Below are 11532 nucleotides of genomic sequence, written 5' to 3' on the forward strand. Positions count from 1 at the left end.
TGCACAGCCCCAGTGTTCACTTTGTTTGTAGGTGGAAGAGTGATCTTAGTTCTTACTTCTTGCTCTTTCTTCTCTGTGGTCACTTCAATTTTTATGACAATTCAAGATTTTCCCTTCTGATCTCTAGGATAGCATGTAAAATCAACCACTGTGTAGTACTACTTGAGTAGTTCATAACCTCTAATATAGCCACAACTTTGAGCAGGGCCAGAGTTTCTTCTGTCCCATGTTCCCCACTCATGCTGATCCCTATATCTGAGATTTTTTCTTCTATTTTTGCTCAACAAATTCTTACAGATTCTATTTTAAATGTTACTTACTCATGGAAATATCCCTGATCATCCACTAGAGCAAATCTTGATAGTAGGTTCCCTGGGTACTTGGTGGAAAAAATAATTAAAAACTCCTGTTTGAGAAAACAAAATACAAAATAAAAGTTAATCTCCCCTGTCAAGAGGAAATTAGTTTTGAGGAAACAGAAATTATGAAGTATATCACCGGAATCCAAAAGATGTTTTCATTTCCAGAAACTATGCTGTAAAATACTGGCAGGGATGCTGGATTTACAACTTAGCAAACTAAACCAAGAGCCTTGGTGTGGTGACTCAATGGCTAAGCAATGGCCTTAGGTGTGATAAAATGTGATATGCCTTGCTCACTATCATCCATAGTTGTACACAACTTTGAAATCAATATTGTCCTTACCATCTGATATTTAAATCTCAATGTTTAGGTAACTGTAGAAAAATCCTAAGTCATGGCTAGCGTAGGAGACAATGACTGTGAATTGCCCCTACTGTTAATCACTCTAGATACAACTGAACTTAAAAATGAATTCCCCTGCCTTTTAAAAATATTTTCCTTCAGATAGCCCAACTGTTTATTTAGCTGCCCAATGTGATTTTTAAAACCACAGACTATTTTTATATAATTCACATATTATACAATTCACTGATTTAAAGTGTACAATGTATGGCTGTGAGTTTATTCAAAGTCTTGCATCTAGCACTACCATTAATTTTGCAATATGTTCATCATCTGGCAAGAAACCCCACATCTCTTCACTCTAACGCCCATTCTCACCAATTCCCAATCCTATGCAACTAGCAATTGGCTTATCTGATGGAGTTTGTCTATTCTGTATATTTCATATACATGGAATCATATAATATGTGGTGCTTTGTAACTGACTTCTTTCACATATGTAATGTTTTCAATGTTCATTTGCATTATAGCATAAATCAGTACTTCATTCATTTTTAAGGTAGAATATTCTTCCATTGTATGGATGTAACATTTTATTTATTTACTAGGTAATGGACATCTGTGTTTCTCCAATTTTTGGCTAGTATGAATAATATTATTATCAATACAGGATGGTTTCTAGGCCCCAAAGTTGCCTTTCAAAGTTATTTAAAAACAAAAGATGGCTTAGATATTTCTAATTCTGAATGCGACATAAAATGTTGGTTAGTCTTTGGCAACTCTACAGAATTTATTACACCTATTAGTTTTTAGTTGGTTACTTGTAGTTACTTACACAATGTTTTTCCTTCCCCACTCTGTGACCTCTATGAGGAAAAATATCTTATAGTTTGCTTGTCACAGTCTCCTTGGCACCTTGCTCAGTGATTGGCATGTCTTAACTCTTTCTTGATTAATTATGTCTAACCCCAACCTCAGATTGGTCTCTCAAATTCCCCATTTTTGTAAGTTCTATTTCTGTTATCTTAGTAACTTGTGATCCAAATCAGAGTCATATTTGACTCTTCCCTTTTTCACTTCTTCCTTAATATATGCTTGCTCAGTAGTTTTTTTTGGTGTTTTTTTTTAAACTTTGTTCAAAGCAATTCTCATGTTGGTTGCCTGTCTTGATTGGTTTATACTTTGTATGTGTGTTGCAGTAATAATGCACTATACTCCATAAAATGTCCAAGAATGTGATGGTAACAAAAATTTTAAATTATAAAATAATTTCTGAAAAACTTTTCTCAACATACGTATGTCCATTCTTTTCTCCCACACTACCTGATGTAGACCCTCACAACTGGCCTCCCTGCCTTTCTTCTCCTCTGCTTCTAAGCTATTTTGTGAAGAGTTTTCAAAGTAATCTTCACAAAAACCTATTACATCAGTTCATTTCCCTCTTTATGAACTCCTAGTGGTTTCCTTTTGGCCACAGACTAGAAGTGCCATTGGATTGCTCCTGGATTATTGGCTCAACTGCTTAACATTGTCTAGAGAAGCAAATACTAGCAATTTGAAATATGTTTATGGTCAGCTCTCATCTCATTGACCAATATGAAGATACATTTGATTTGCCAATGTCAAATTAGTGAAAAAAAAACCACATTTAACTTGTTTTCTTCTTCCTTCCCAAAGTGATTTATTAATAATAACATTTTATAAGAAATTCCCTTACCCTGCTTTCTTGTCATATCAAGAATCATAAAAAGATCATTAATAAACCTCATACATACTCAGTCTTTTTTTTAAAAGATCTATTTATTTATTTAAAATAAAGCGAGGGAGAGAAAGAGAGATAGAGAGAGAGAGAGAGAGAGAGGTCTTCCATCTGCTGGTTCACTCCCTAATTGGCTGAAATGGCCAGAGATGCGCCGATCCAAAGCCAGGAGCCAGGAGCTTCTTCTGGGTCTCCCACGCGGGTGCAGAGGCCCAAGGACTTGGGCCATCTTCTACTGCTTTCCCAGGCCATAGCAGAGAGCTGGATCGGAAGTGGAGCAGCCGGGTCTCGAACCAGCGCCCATATGGGATGCCAGCGCTTCAGGCCAGGGTGTTAACCCGCCGCACCACAGCGCCAGCCCCTTTAATAGAGAATTACTCTATTCAATTCTCTGAGCCAATAAATGTTTGCTGTTGTAGGTGAATAATTAGATCATCCATTTGTGTTTGGAGATGGCACCTATACTCTAAGAGGCATGTTAGGATGACCATAGTTAACTTACCTGACTTCCTGGATGTTTTGATCTGGTTGATTATCCCAACTTTTGTTTTGTGGTGTTCACTACTTGGGAGTCAGTGCTGAATTGTTTGAAACTATGTATGTATGTATGTATTTTATTAAAGACAGAGAGAGACAGAGACAGAGAGAAATCTTCCATCTACTGGTTCATTCCCCAAATGCCGTCAATAGCCACCTGGGCCAAGTTGAAGCCAGGAGCCAAGAACTCAATCAGGGCTTCCATGTGGGTGGCAGGGACCCAATGATGTGAACTATAACCATTACCTCCCAGGGTATGCATTAGCAGGAAGCTAGAATCAGGAGCAGACCTGGGACTTGAACCCAGGCACTCTGCACGCTGATACAGGATGCAGGTGTCCCAAGTAGTGATTAACTGCTAGGCCAAATGCTTGACCCGATTGTTTGGGATTGTTGCACAGATTTGGAGAATGGTTTTGATGGTTAGGTAAGATCCAGGAACTGTCATCTAAAATGGCTCTGGAAGAGAATAGCAAGGTTCAAAGACGATTTTATCAAGGTTTTTCTTCCCCCACGTAGTATACAATTAAAACACTCTCCCTTGTCTGCTCACAAATGTTTACTAAAACTTTTGCTGAGCTAGACCTTAAGATTTTTCCAAGATGATAACAAAGGCTGCCCTTAGGAGGACAGAGATGTAGGCTTTGCATATATGTTAAGTAGATACATATTAAATTACCATGCTCACCTTGTTCTCACAGGAAGATGGCAGTCTCCCTTACATGTAGGTGATATGTAGAGGAAGTATTCAGTGATAATTTGCTAAAATAGGAAGGTACTATCATGCTAATTCTTTAAAGGATAAAGAAACTTTCTTAAGTATCTGCTGAGTATCCTTAATCTCATCTAATGCTTACAACCTTGTGTCATAAATGCCATTAGTGTTATCCTTGTAGTTGCTTTCAAAGTTGAAAAAACTAAGATTCAGTGGATGTAAATACCTTGCCCAAGTACATATCACCAGGAGATGGCAGATTTAGGATTCAGGATTCTCACTTGGATTTGTTTGCTTCCAAAGGCTTCTGCACTATACCATGAAGTTACACTAGAGCTAGTGAGGGAGTGAAAGAGATTGAATCCTCTAAGGAAAATTACCTGTAAACAGAATCTAATGTAATATTGTAAAAAGAAAAGTTCTTTTATGTTCTTATTTTCCTTACATTATTTATTTTTCTACTGTATATTAATTGTGTGTTGATGATTGCCAAGTCTTTAGCCAGATTTTGTTGTTACACATAAAATTTTTCAACTTCCAAAGAGCTTTCTTGGAGTCCCTGTGATATGTTACAAAGGAAATCAATCCACCACCTATTAAACAGACCTGTTAATCTGAAAAGCCACCCCCAATCTCTGTAATTTGATGTCACAGGTAGGACAGTAGCCTAACTTTTCTTTGCTATCATGGCAATAGACTCCTTTTCCCACTAATGATTATTTCATTTCCATCGATAGAAAATTGAGGATGGAACTCTTCCTATTTGTTTTCAAAAATTCATTCATTTATTTTCATTTATTTAAAGGGCACAGTGACAGAGAGGAGAGACAGAGTTAGGGAGAGAGAAAGAGAGAGAGAGAGAATCTTTGATCTGCTAGCTCATTCCTCAAATGACTACAACAGCAAGGGATGGGCCAGGTCAAAGCTAGGAGCCAAGAACTCCATCCAGGTTTCCCACATGGGTGCCGGGGTCCAAGTACTTGGAAAATCTTCTACTGTCTTCCAAGGCTCATTAGCAGGAACCTGGGTCAGAAGCAGAGAGTAGACTTGATCCCACACACTGCAGTAAGGGATGCAGCATTTCAAGTGGCAGCCTAACCCTTGTGCCTCAATGTCCCTCCTCCCTTTTTCATTTTATCAATCAGCCATCTTCAGATTTATTGCACTGTTGTGTACTGTTGTTCACTAAATCTACTTCAAAACTTACAGCTTGCAATAATTATGCAGATTGCCTATGTTATGTCACTGGATGCCAATTTATTGATTGTCTTTCAACTGTAACCCTCTTCAACATGAGAACCTGGGTTTTTATTTCAGTTCTTGATGACAAAAATAACTTCCTCCTTCCAAGATATATTATTGGCCAGAAGGATATAACCATGTGAAATTGGGTACTCCTGGTCACAAGAAAATGTCACTGTTCACTTGTGGCCATTCGAGAAGGCAATTACAGTCAAGGCTATTTTAAAACCAGTCTGCTATAATTATTCATTAATGGTATCCAGTCTCATTAAAAAAGCTGTTTTCAGCGCCGGCACACCGGGTTCTAGTCCCGGGTGGGGCACCGATCCTGTCCCGGTTGCCCCTCTTCCAGGCCAGCTCTCTGCTGTGGCCAGGGAGTGCAGTGGAGGATGGCCCAAGTCCTTGGGTCCTGCACCCCATGGGAGACCAGGATAAGTACCTGGCTCCTGCCATCGGATCGGCGCGGTGCGCTGGCCGCAGCACGCCTACCGCGGCGGCCATTGGAGGGTGAACCAACGGCAAAAGGAAGACCTTTCTCTCTGTCTCTCTCTCTCACTGTCCACTCTGCCTGTCAAAAAAAAAAAAAAAAAAAAAAAAAAAAAAAAAAGCTGTTTTCAGAAGCCAATTACCACTAAAGCCGTGGAGTTTTTTGTTTTGTTTTGTTTTGGTTTTTTTTTTTTGTTGTTGGTTGGTTGGTTTGGAAATTGTTCCTAGGAATCTTGAGGAAAGAATCTAATGTCTTCATCAGTAATCAGTATGTTATAGACTGAGGTCAGATTTAGTTTTCTTTTGAATGTACAACGTATCAGAATGTGTTTGTACAGCTGTTAAATAGATCGGCTGGAGGGGGCAGGGTTGGGGGGAAGAAGGTTATCTCCCAAGATAAATTGGTGAAGTAAGCAAATCAAATCATTGTGCAGATCTAATTCATCTATGTGAGGATCATTGTTTCACTGATTTCTGCTGGCCCATTCTTGCTTGGTTACTATTAAACAGTTCTGGCCCTAGAAATGAACACAGAACCATTTAGAGTTTTGTGATACACTCCCTTTTGGTTTGTCCAGGAAAGGAAGTTCTCAATTTCATTTTATTCACGATGTGCTTAACAGGCACTGATTATTGGTGAGCCTTGCTTGTATAACATTTGAGCAGCCATACTGTTTTAGGAATATCAAGTCAAAAGTTTTTGTTTCAGGTTTGTATCTGCATGTACTTGTATTTTAAATTTATTGCTTCTATGTAGAGTAGATATTGGATTTAGTCCTTAGAATACTGGTCATGATGCCAGTATTTTTCATGACGGTCATGAAGCCGTCTTTTTCTGCCACAGCAGTCTTGGGAGTCAGCCCCTTCAGGAGCTCTGGTGGGGTCTGGCAGACCCCTGCATTGCAGATGTCAGCATGAGCCCCTGTAACCACGGCCCTCTCAGCTCTCCAGGTTGGAGCAGCCTCCCCAGGACACACGTCTCCATACGCACTTCTTGGCTCCCTGTTCCTCTTTCTCCGGGTCACCGAAGGCCACTCAAGCCTCCCTTTCTATGGGACCCCCTTCTCTAAGCAACACTCTGAGCCATTCAGATGGGAAATGTGACCTCCTTTCCCTGATTTCTTCTCAAAGCTCACATAGTCAAGGCATATCTTCATTCAGCTATCAGGTAAATAGTACTTTTTCCAGATTCTGAGGCTAAAAGTAGCACATTCTAACAAATAATTCCAGGACATGCAAAGATTTTTGAGTCTCTTATTATTTTTGTCCTCAAATGAAAATTGGTTTTTCTTCTTATACTTTCAGAACACTTTTTGAGGGGCAGTGGTTCAAGTCCCAGCTGCTTCACTCCTAATCCAGCTCCCTTCTAACACGCCTGGGAAAGCAGTGGAGAATGGCCCAAGTGCTTGGGCCTCTGCACCCACGTGGAAGACCCAGAAGAAGCTCTTGGCTCCTGGCTACGGCCTGGCCGTTTGGAGAGTTAATCAGCAGATGGAAGACTTCTCTCTCTCTCTCTCTGTCTCTCCTCTCTCTCTGTAACTCATGCTTTTCAAATAAATAAAAAATAACTTTTTTAAAACAAGCAGTCCTGTGGTGCCAGCACTCTGGGTTCTAGTCCCGGTTGGGGCGCCGGTTCTGTCCCGGTTGCTCCTCTTCCAGGCCAGCTCTCTGCCATGGCCTGGGAAGGGAGTGGAGGATGGCCCAAGTGCTTGGGCCCTGCACCCGCATGGGAGACCAGGAGGAAGCCCCTGGCTCCTGGCTTCGGATTGGCGCAGCGCACCGGCCGTAGCGGCCACTGAGGGGGTAAACCAATGGAAGGAAGACCTTTCTCTCTGTCTCTCTCTCACTGTCTAACTCTGCCTGTCCAAAAAAAAAAAAGCAGTATTTAATAAGGAACTTAACAATTCTATAATGGTTTCCTTAGTTGGACTACAAGTTTTATGCAAAGGTCGACTGCATGATATCTTGTAAAGTCACTCAAATTTTCCTCTGGTGGCAAATGAAATAAAAATGGAATAATTGCATGACAAAATTAAAAAGTTCTGAATATAAATTTGACTTACACATCAAGACTAATGAAGCACTATTCTAATAAATAACATTCAGGGAAAAAATACAACTAGTGAAATTGTGGGAAGCATTTATCCACTTTGCAAAGAATTTTCTTTTAGACCTTTCTGATTTTTTGTACATTCCAAAAAGAGACATTTTGATCTAGTTGAGAGCAACTGTGAAAGCCAAGTCAATTTAACATCAGTTATAAAGATAATATTTTTAGGATGGACTGAGTGATTTAAGGAATATACAATTTTAGTTGCTTTTTTTGCTCACTAAAGCAAATCCATTATAATTTGTATAAGTTATATGATAACTAAAGATGTATCAGAAAAGTGATATTACGAGGGAATGGAGAGAGCTCTGCTGGGGTCACAGCTGCTTCTTCTGGAGCTAGTTAGCTGAAATGCTATATACATAAAGGCCTAGTGTATTTTGGCAGCACTGACTCTGAGGTCTGCATCTTTTGCTATTTCTCTTTAAAATTAAAATATTCAAAAATTTCCTTTATCTGCCCTTTCAGCTGTTTAATTCCATTCCCTACAATATGCCCTAGACATGGTGAACTTGACTGCCTGCAGAACATATTAATGAATCTCTTATGTCAATGGGAGTTTATTAACAACATTTGTGACATTTTCAAATCAATCCTCCTATGTTCTCCAATTATGGCCTCATTGTGGTTAGGCACTATCCCAGGGGGAATAAAAAGAGTAGGAAGGAATCAACATACTTGCAACGGACTTCAGAAAAGCAAATTAAAGAAGGGAAGTGTATCTAAATTACGTTTTCTATTGTTGTTTTTTACATTAAATGCAGAATGCAAATGCGTGTTCCTTAAAGTGTTTTGGCTGTCATTCAAAAATGTGACTTATTCTTCCAGAAGGCAAAAGTTCTTTCTTACAACAGCTATGCTCATAGTTAATTTAGGTTTTTTTCACTATAGGGACATTTATAAACTTAAAAGTAAATAGTATTTACACAGAAAATGGACTCTAATTAACAGCATTACAACATTACAGTGACGAAAATACAAGATGATTTTGGACAGTTATTCAATACTCAGTTTTCATACTATACAGGCTGAAATATTTACAATGATTACAGGGACGTGCACACACGCACACAGTACATGTGCTATAGAGACGTGTCCTGGGACTTGTTTCTAGGTGACCTTGAACCAAACAGTAACTTTTTAAGCTCTTCCTTTCCATTAATTGAGAAGGTTGAGCTACATGCTTCAAAGTGCTTCAATTTGAAATCTATTATTGAAGCCATCAAGCACGCAGTCTGATAATTATTAGTTGACTTATTTTAAAAAATACATTTTCCCTCCTCAGCTCCTCTTTCCCTTACTGAGCCATTCCCAAGATATTGAGAAAATTACTTTCACACTTTGAGAAGCAATGAATTGAATAGCCTTTGTCTTGACTGTTGAGGAACAACTTTTTTTTTTTTTAAAGATTTATTTATTTATTTGCAAGTCAGAGTTACACAGAGAGAGGAGAGGCAGAAAGAGAGAGGGAGAGAGAGAGAGATCTTCCATCTGATGGTTCACTCCCTAATTGGCTGCAACGGCCAGAGCTGCGCCAATCCAAAGCCAGGAGCCAGGAGCTTCTTCTGGGTCTCCCATGCGTGTGCAGGGGCCCAAGGACTTGGGCCATCTTCTACTGCTTTCCCAGGCCATAGCAGAGAGTTGGATTGGACGGAAGTGGAGCAGCTGAGACTTGAACCGGCGTCCATATGGGATGCCGGTACTTCAGGCCAGGGCATTAACCCGCTGTGCCACAGCGCCAGCCCTGAGGAACAGTTTGTTTGTTTGTTCTTTATTTTAATGGAGAATGGGAGAGGGGGGAGGAGGAGATGGGATGGGAGGGCGGGTATGATGGGAAGAATCACTATATTCCTAAAGTTGTACTTATGAAATTTGTACTCATTAAATAAATGGTATATTTGGGAAGAAAAAAATATTTTCACAGATAAAGACACACTAAAATATTGTGATTGTTTCACAAGAAATGTCACCAAATTTTCATTGTTTTGTAAAATTTACTTCTGCTTCTACTAAGGATACCCATAAATGAAATACTGAGAGCAGTTCTTGCAACAAGGTTAAGATATAGGTTGCCAAAAAGAATAGGTGCAAGGCAAATCATTATGAGAAACCAGTATTAGTTTAAATCTGTGCTGTGCAATAGCATCGCTACTAGTCACACTGGCTTTTGAGCATTTGAATTGTGGCTAGTCTGGATGTAGACATTAGACCTAGCAGTTAAAATGCCAGTTAAGATGCCTGACTCCGAAGGCTGGTATTGTGGCACAACATGTTAAACTGCCCGTTGTGATGCCAGCATTCCATATTGGAGTGCCTGTTTGAGTTCTGGCTACTCTGTTTCACATCCAGCTTCCTATTATTGTGCCTGGGAAGACAGCAGAAGATGGCAAGTACTTGGATGTAGCAGGCCTGATAGAGTTCCTGGCTCCTGGCTCCTTGCTATTGTGGTCATTTGGAGAGTAAACTGGGAGTTGAAAGACTCTCTCTCTTCTCTCTCTCTCTCTCTCTCTCTCTCTCTCTCTCTCTCTCTCTCTCCTGACTCCAGCTCTTGATTCTAGAATTCCTGCTAATGCAGACCTTGAGAAGCAGCAGGTAATAGCTTAAGCAATTCCCTCATGGGAGATCTGGATTGAGTTCCCACATCCTGGCCCGGGCCATGGCTCAATCCCAATTGTTGCAGGCATGTGGGGCATGAACCGTGGATAGAAGTTCTCTGGGTCTGTATCTTTAACTCTGTCTCTCAAATAAAAATTAATTTCACCTGTTTTAACTTTTTAGAAAGGTGACTACCAGAAAGGCTCAAATTCCATGTGTGACCTTCATATTGTTTTTGGACAGCTCTGGCATGGGAACATGTATTCACCGGAACATGAAAGCTCTACTTTATAACATACACAAAAACATGGCCATGTCACTTTCCAACAGCTGCATGGTGCTAAAGGGTGCTTGGATAGAAATACTGATATACTGTAGCCATGACAAATCATAAAATCAGTATGACTTGCCTAGTTTTGTTCTCAGCTTTTAAAACCCTCAGTGTGTACCATCCCATAAATATATAGAGAAGGCCAAGAACAAGGCATGATCTCTTTCAGCTCTAGGCTAATCTTGAAGCTCTGAATATTTCTTATCATATATTCAGTGATGCCTTGGTCTGTAATTTTCACTTCAATATACATGTTTAACTTCTAGGGTAAATAAAAGAAATGAGCAAGAAAAAAAGTAACAATTTTTCCTAACCATTGGATCTTCACCTTAGATCTTCAATTGTGTTTGCAATACCATTCCAGGGAGGGTCTTTGGCTCTAACTCTTCTCTCCTTTCCACCCAGAACTGTTTTCCTACAAAGAAGATTGACTTTGGGCTTCCTGTTTCCATTCATGTGCCTTTTTTGACTTTTTTCATGGGTTAGCTGCTAAGCACACCTCACCATGCATTTGGAGATGTGGTATGGACAAATAAGAGTGCTTTAAAGAGATAAAATTTGGCCACGAGAAATGAGGACCTAACCATGTTGAAAATGCTCATTAACTACTTGAGAGCCAGTGCATCTCTAAGGGGGTTCTCACTGGGCTCCAGGTCTTGCTCATGCTCCTCCTCTCCCCTCTCATTTGTTCCATGCTGGAAAATTTCAAGCCTGCACATCTGTTTTGAAGTGCTATGCTCCTTTCTGGAAAACAGCATTTTTTTTTTAATTCCTAAGTTTGCTTATTTCCTCCTTATCATCCCCAGATGTTTTGCCCCTCTCCCCCCTTCCCCCCCTCATTTTAGTAATTGTGCAAACCCCTCAAGAGCTGCTGGCAAATTTTAACCCCCTTCAGATCAGCATGCACAGCTCCCACCTAGAATTCTGCCCCTGCTCTTTGCACGTCTCTCAGTGCAGTTGGAGGATTTGGGAGGCTGGGGGAAGAAGGTGGGCAGCGATTTTAAAGATCTCCTTGGAACCATAATATCTGTGCACAGGCAAAGTTATGGGCA

At 40.1% G+C, this 11532-nt stretch overlaps 1 long non-coding RNA gene across 3 annotated transcripts in view; it reads right to left on the minus strand.

Moving 5' to 3' along the window:
* Positions 1-276: 276 nt before the first annotated feature.
* The window catches only part of LOC133775891 (uncharacterized), a 163313-nt gene continuing 152057 nt past the window's right edge, over positions 277-11532 (minus strand). For all 3 annotated transcript variants that reach the window (XR_009868314.1, XR_009868315.1, XR_009868316.1), the window contains one exon: positions 277-406. This is a non-coding gene — a long non-coding RNA (uncharacterized LOC133775891). The remainder of the gene's footprint in view (positions 407-11532) is intronic.

Source organism: Lepus europaeus, chromosome 17 (genome assembly GCF_033115175.1).
Source record: "Lepus europaeus isolate LE1 chromosome 17, mLepTim1.pri, whole genome shotgun sequence".
Classification (NCBI taxonomy): Eukaryota; Metazoa; Chordata; class Mammalia; order Lagomorpha; family Leporidae; genus Lepus; species Lepus europaeus.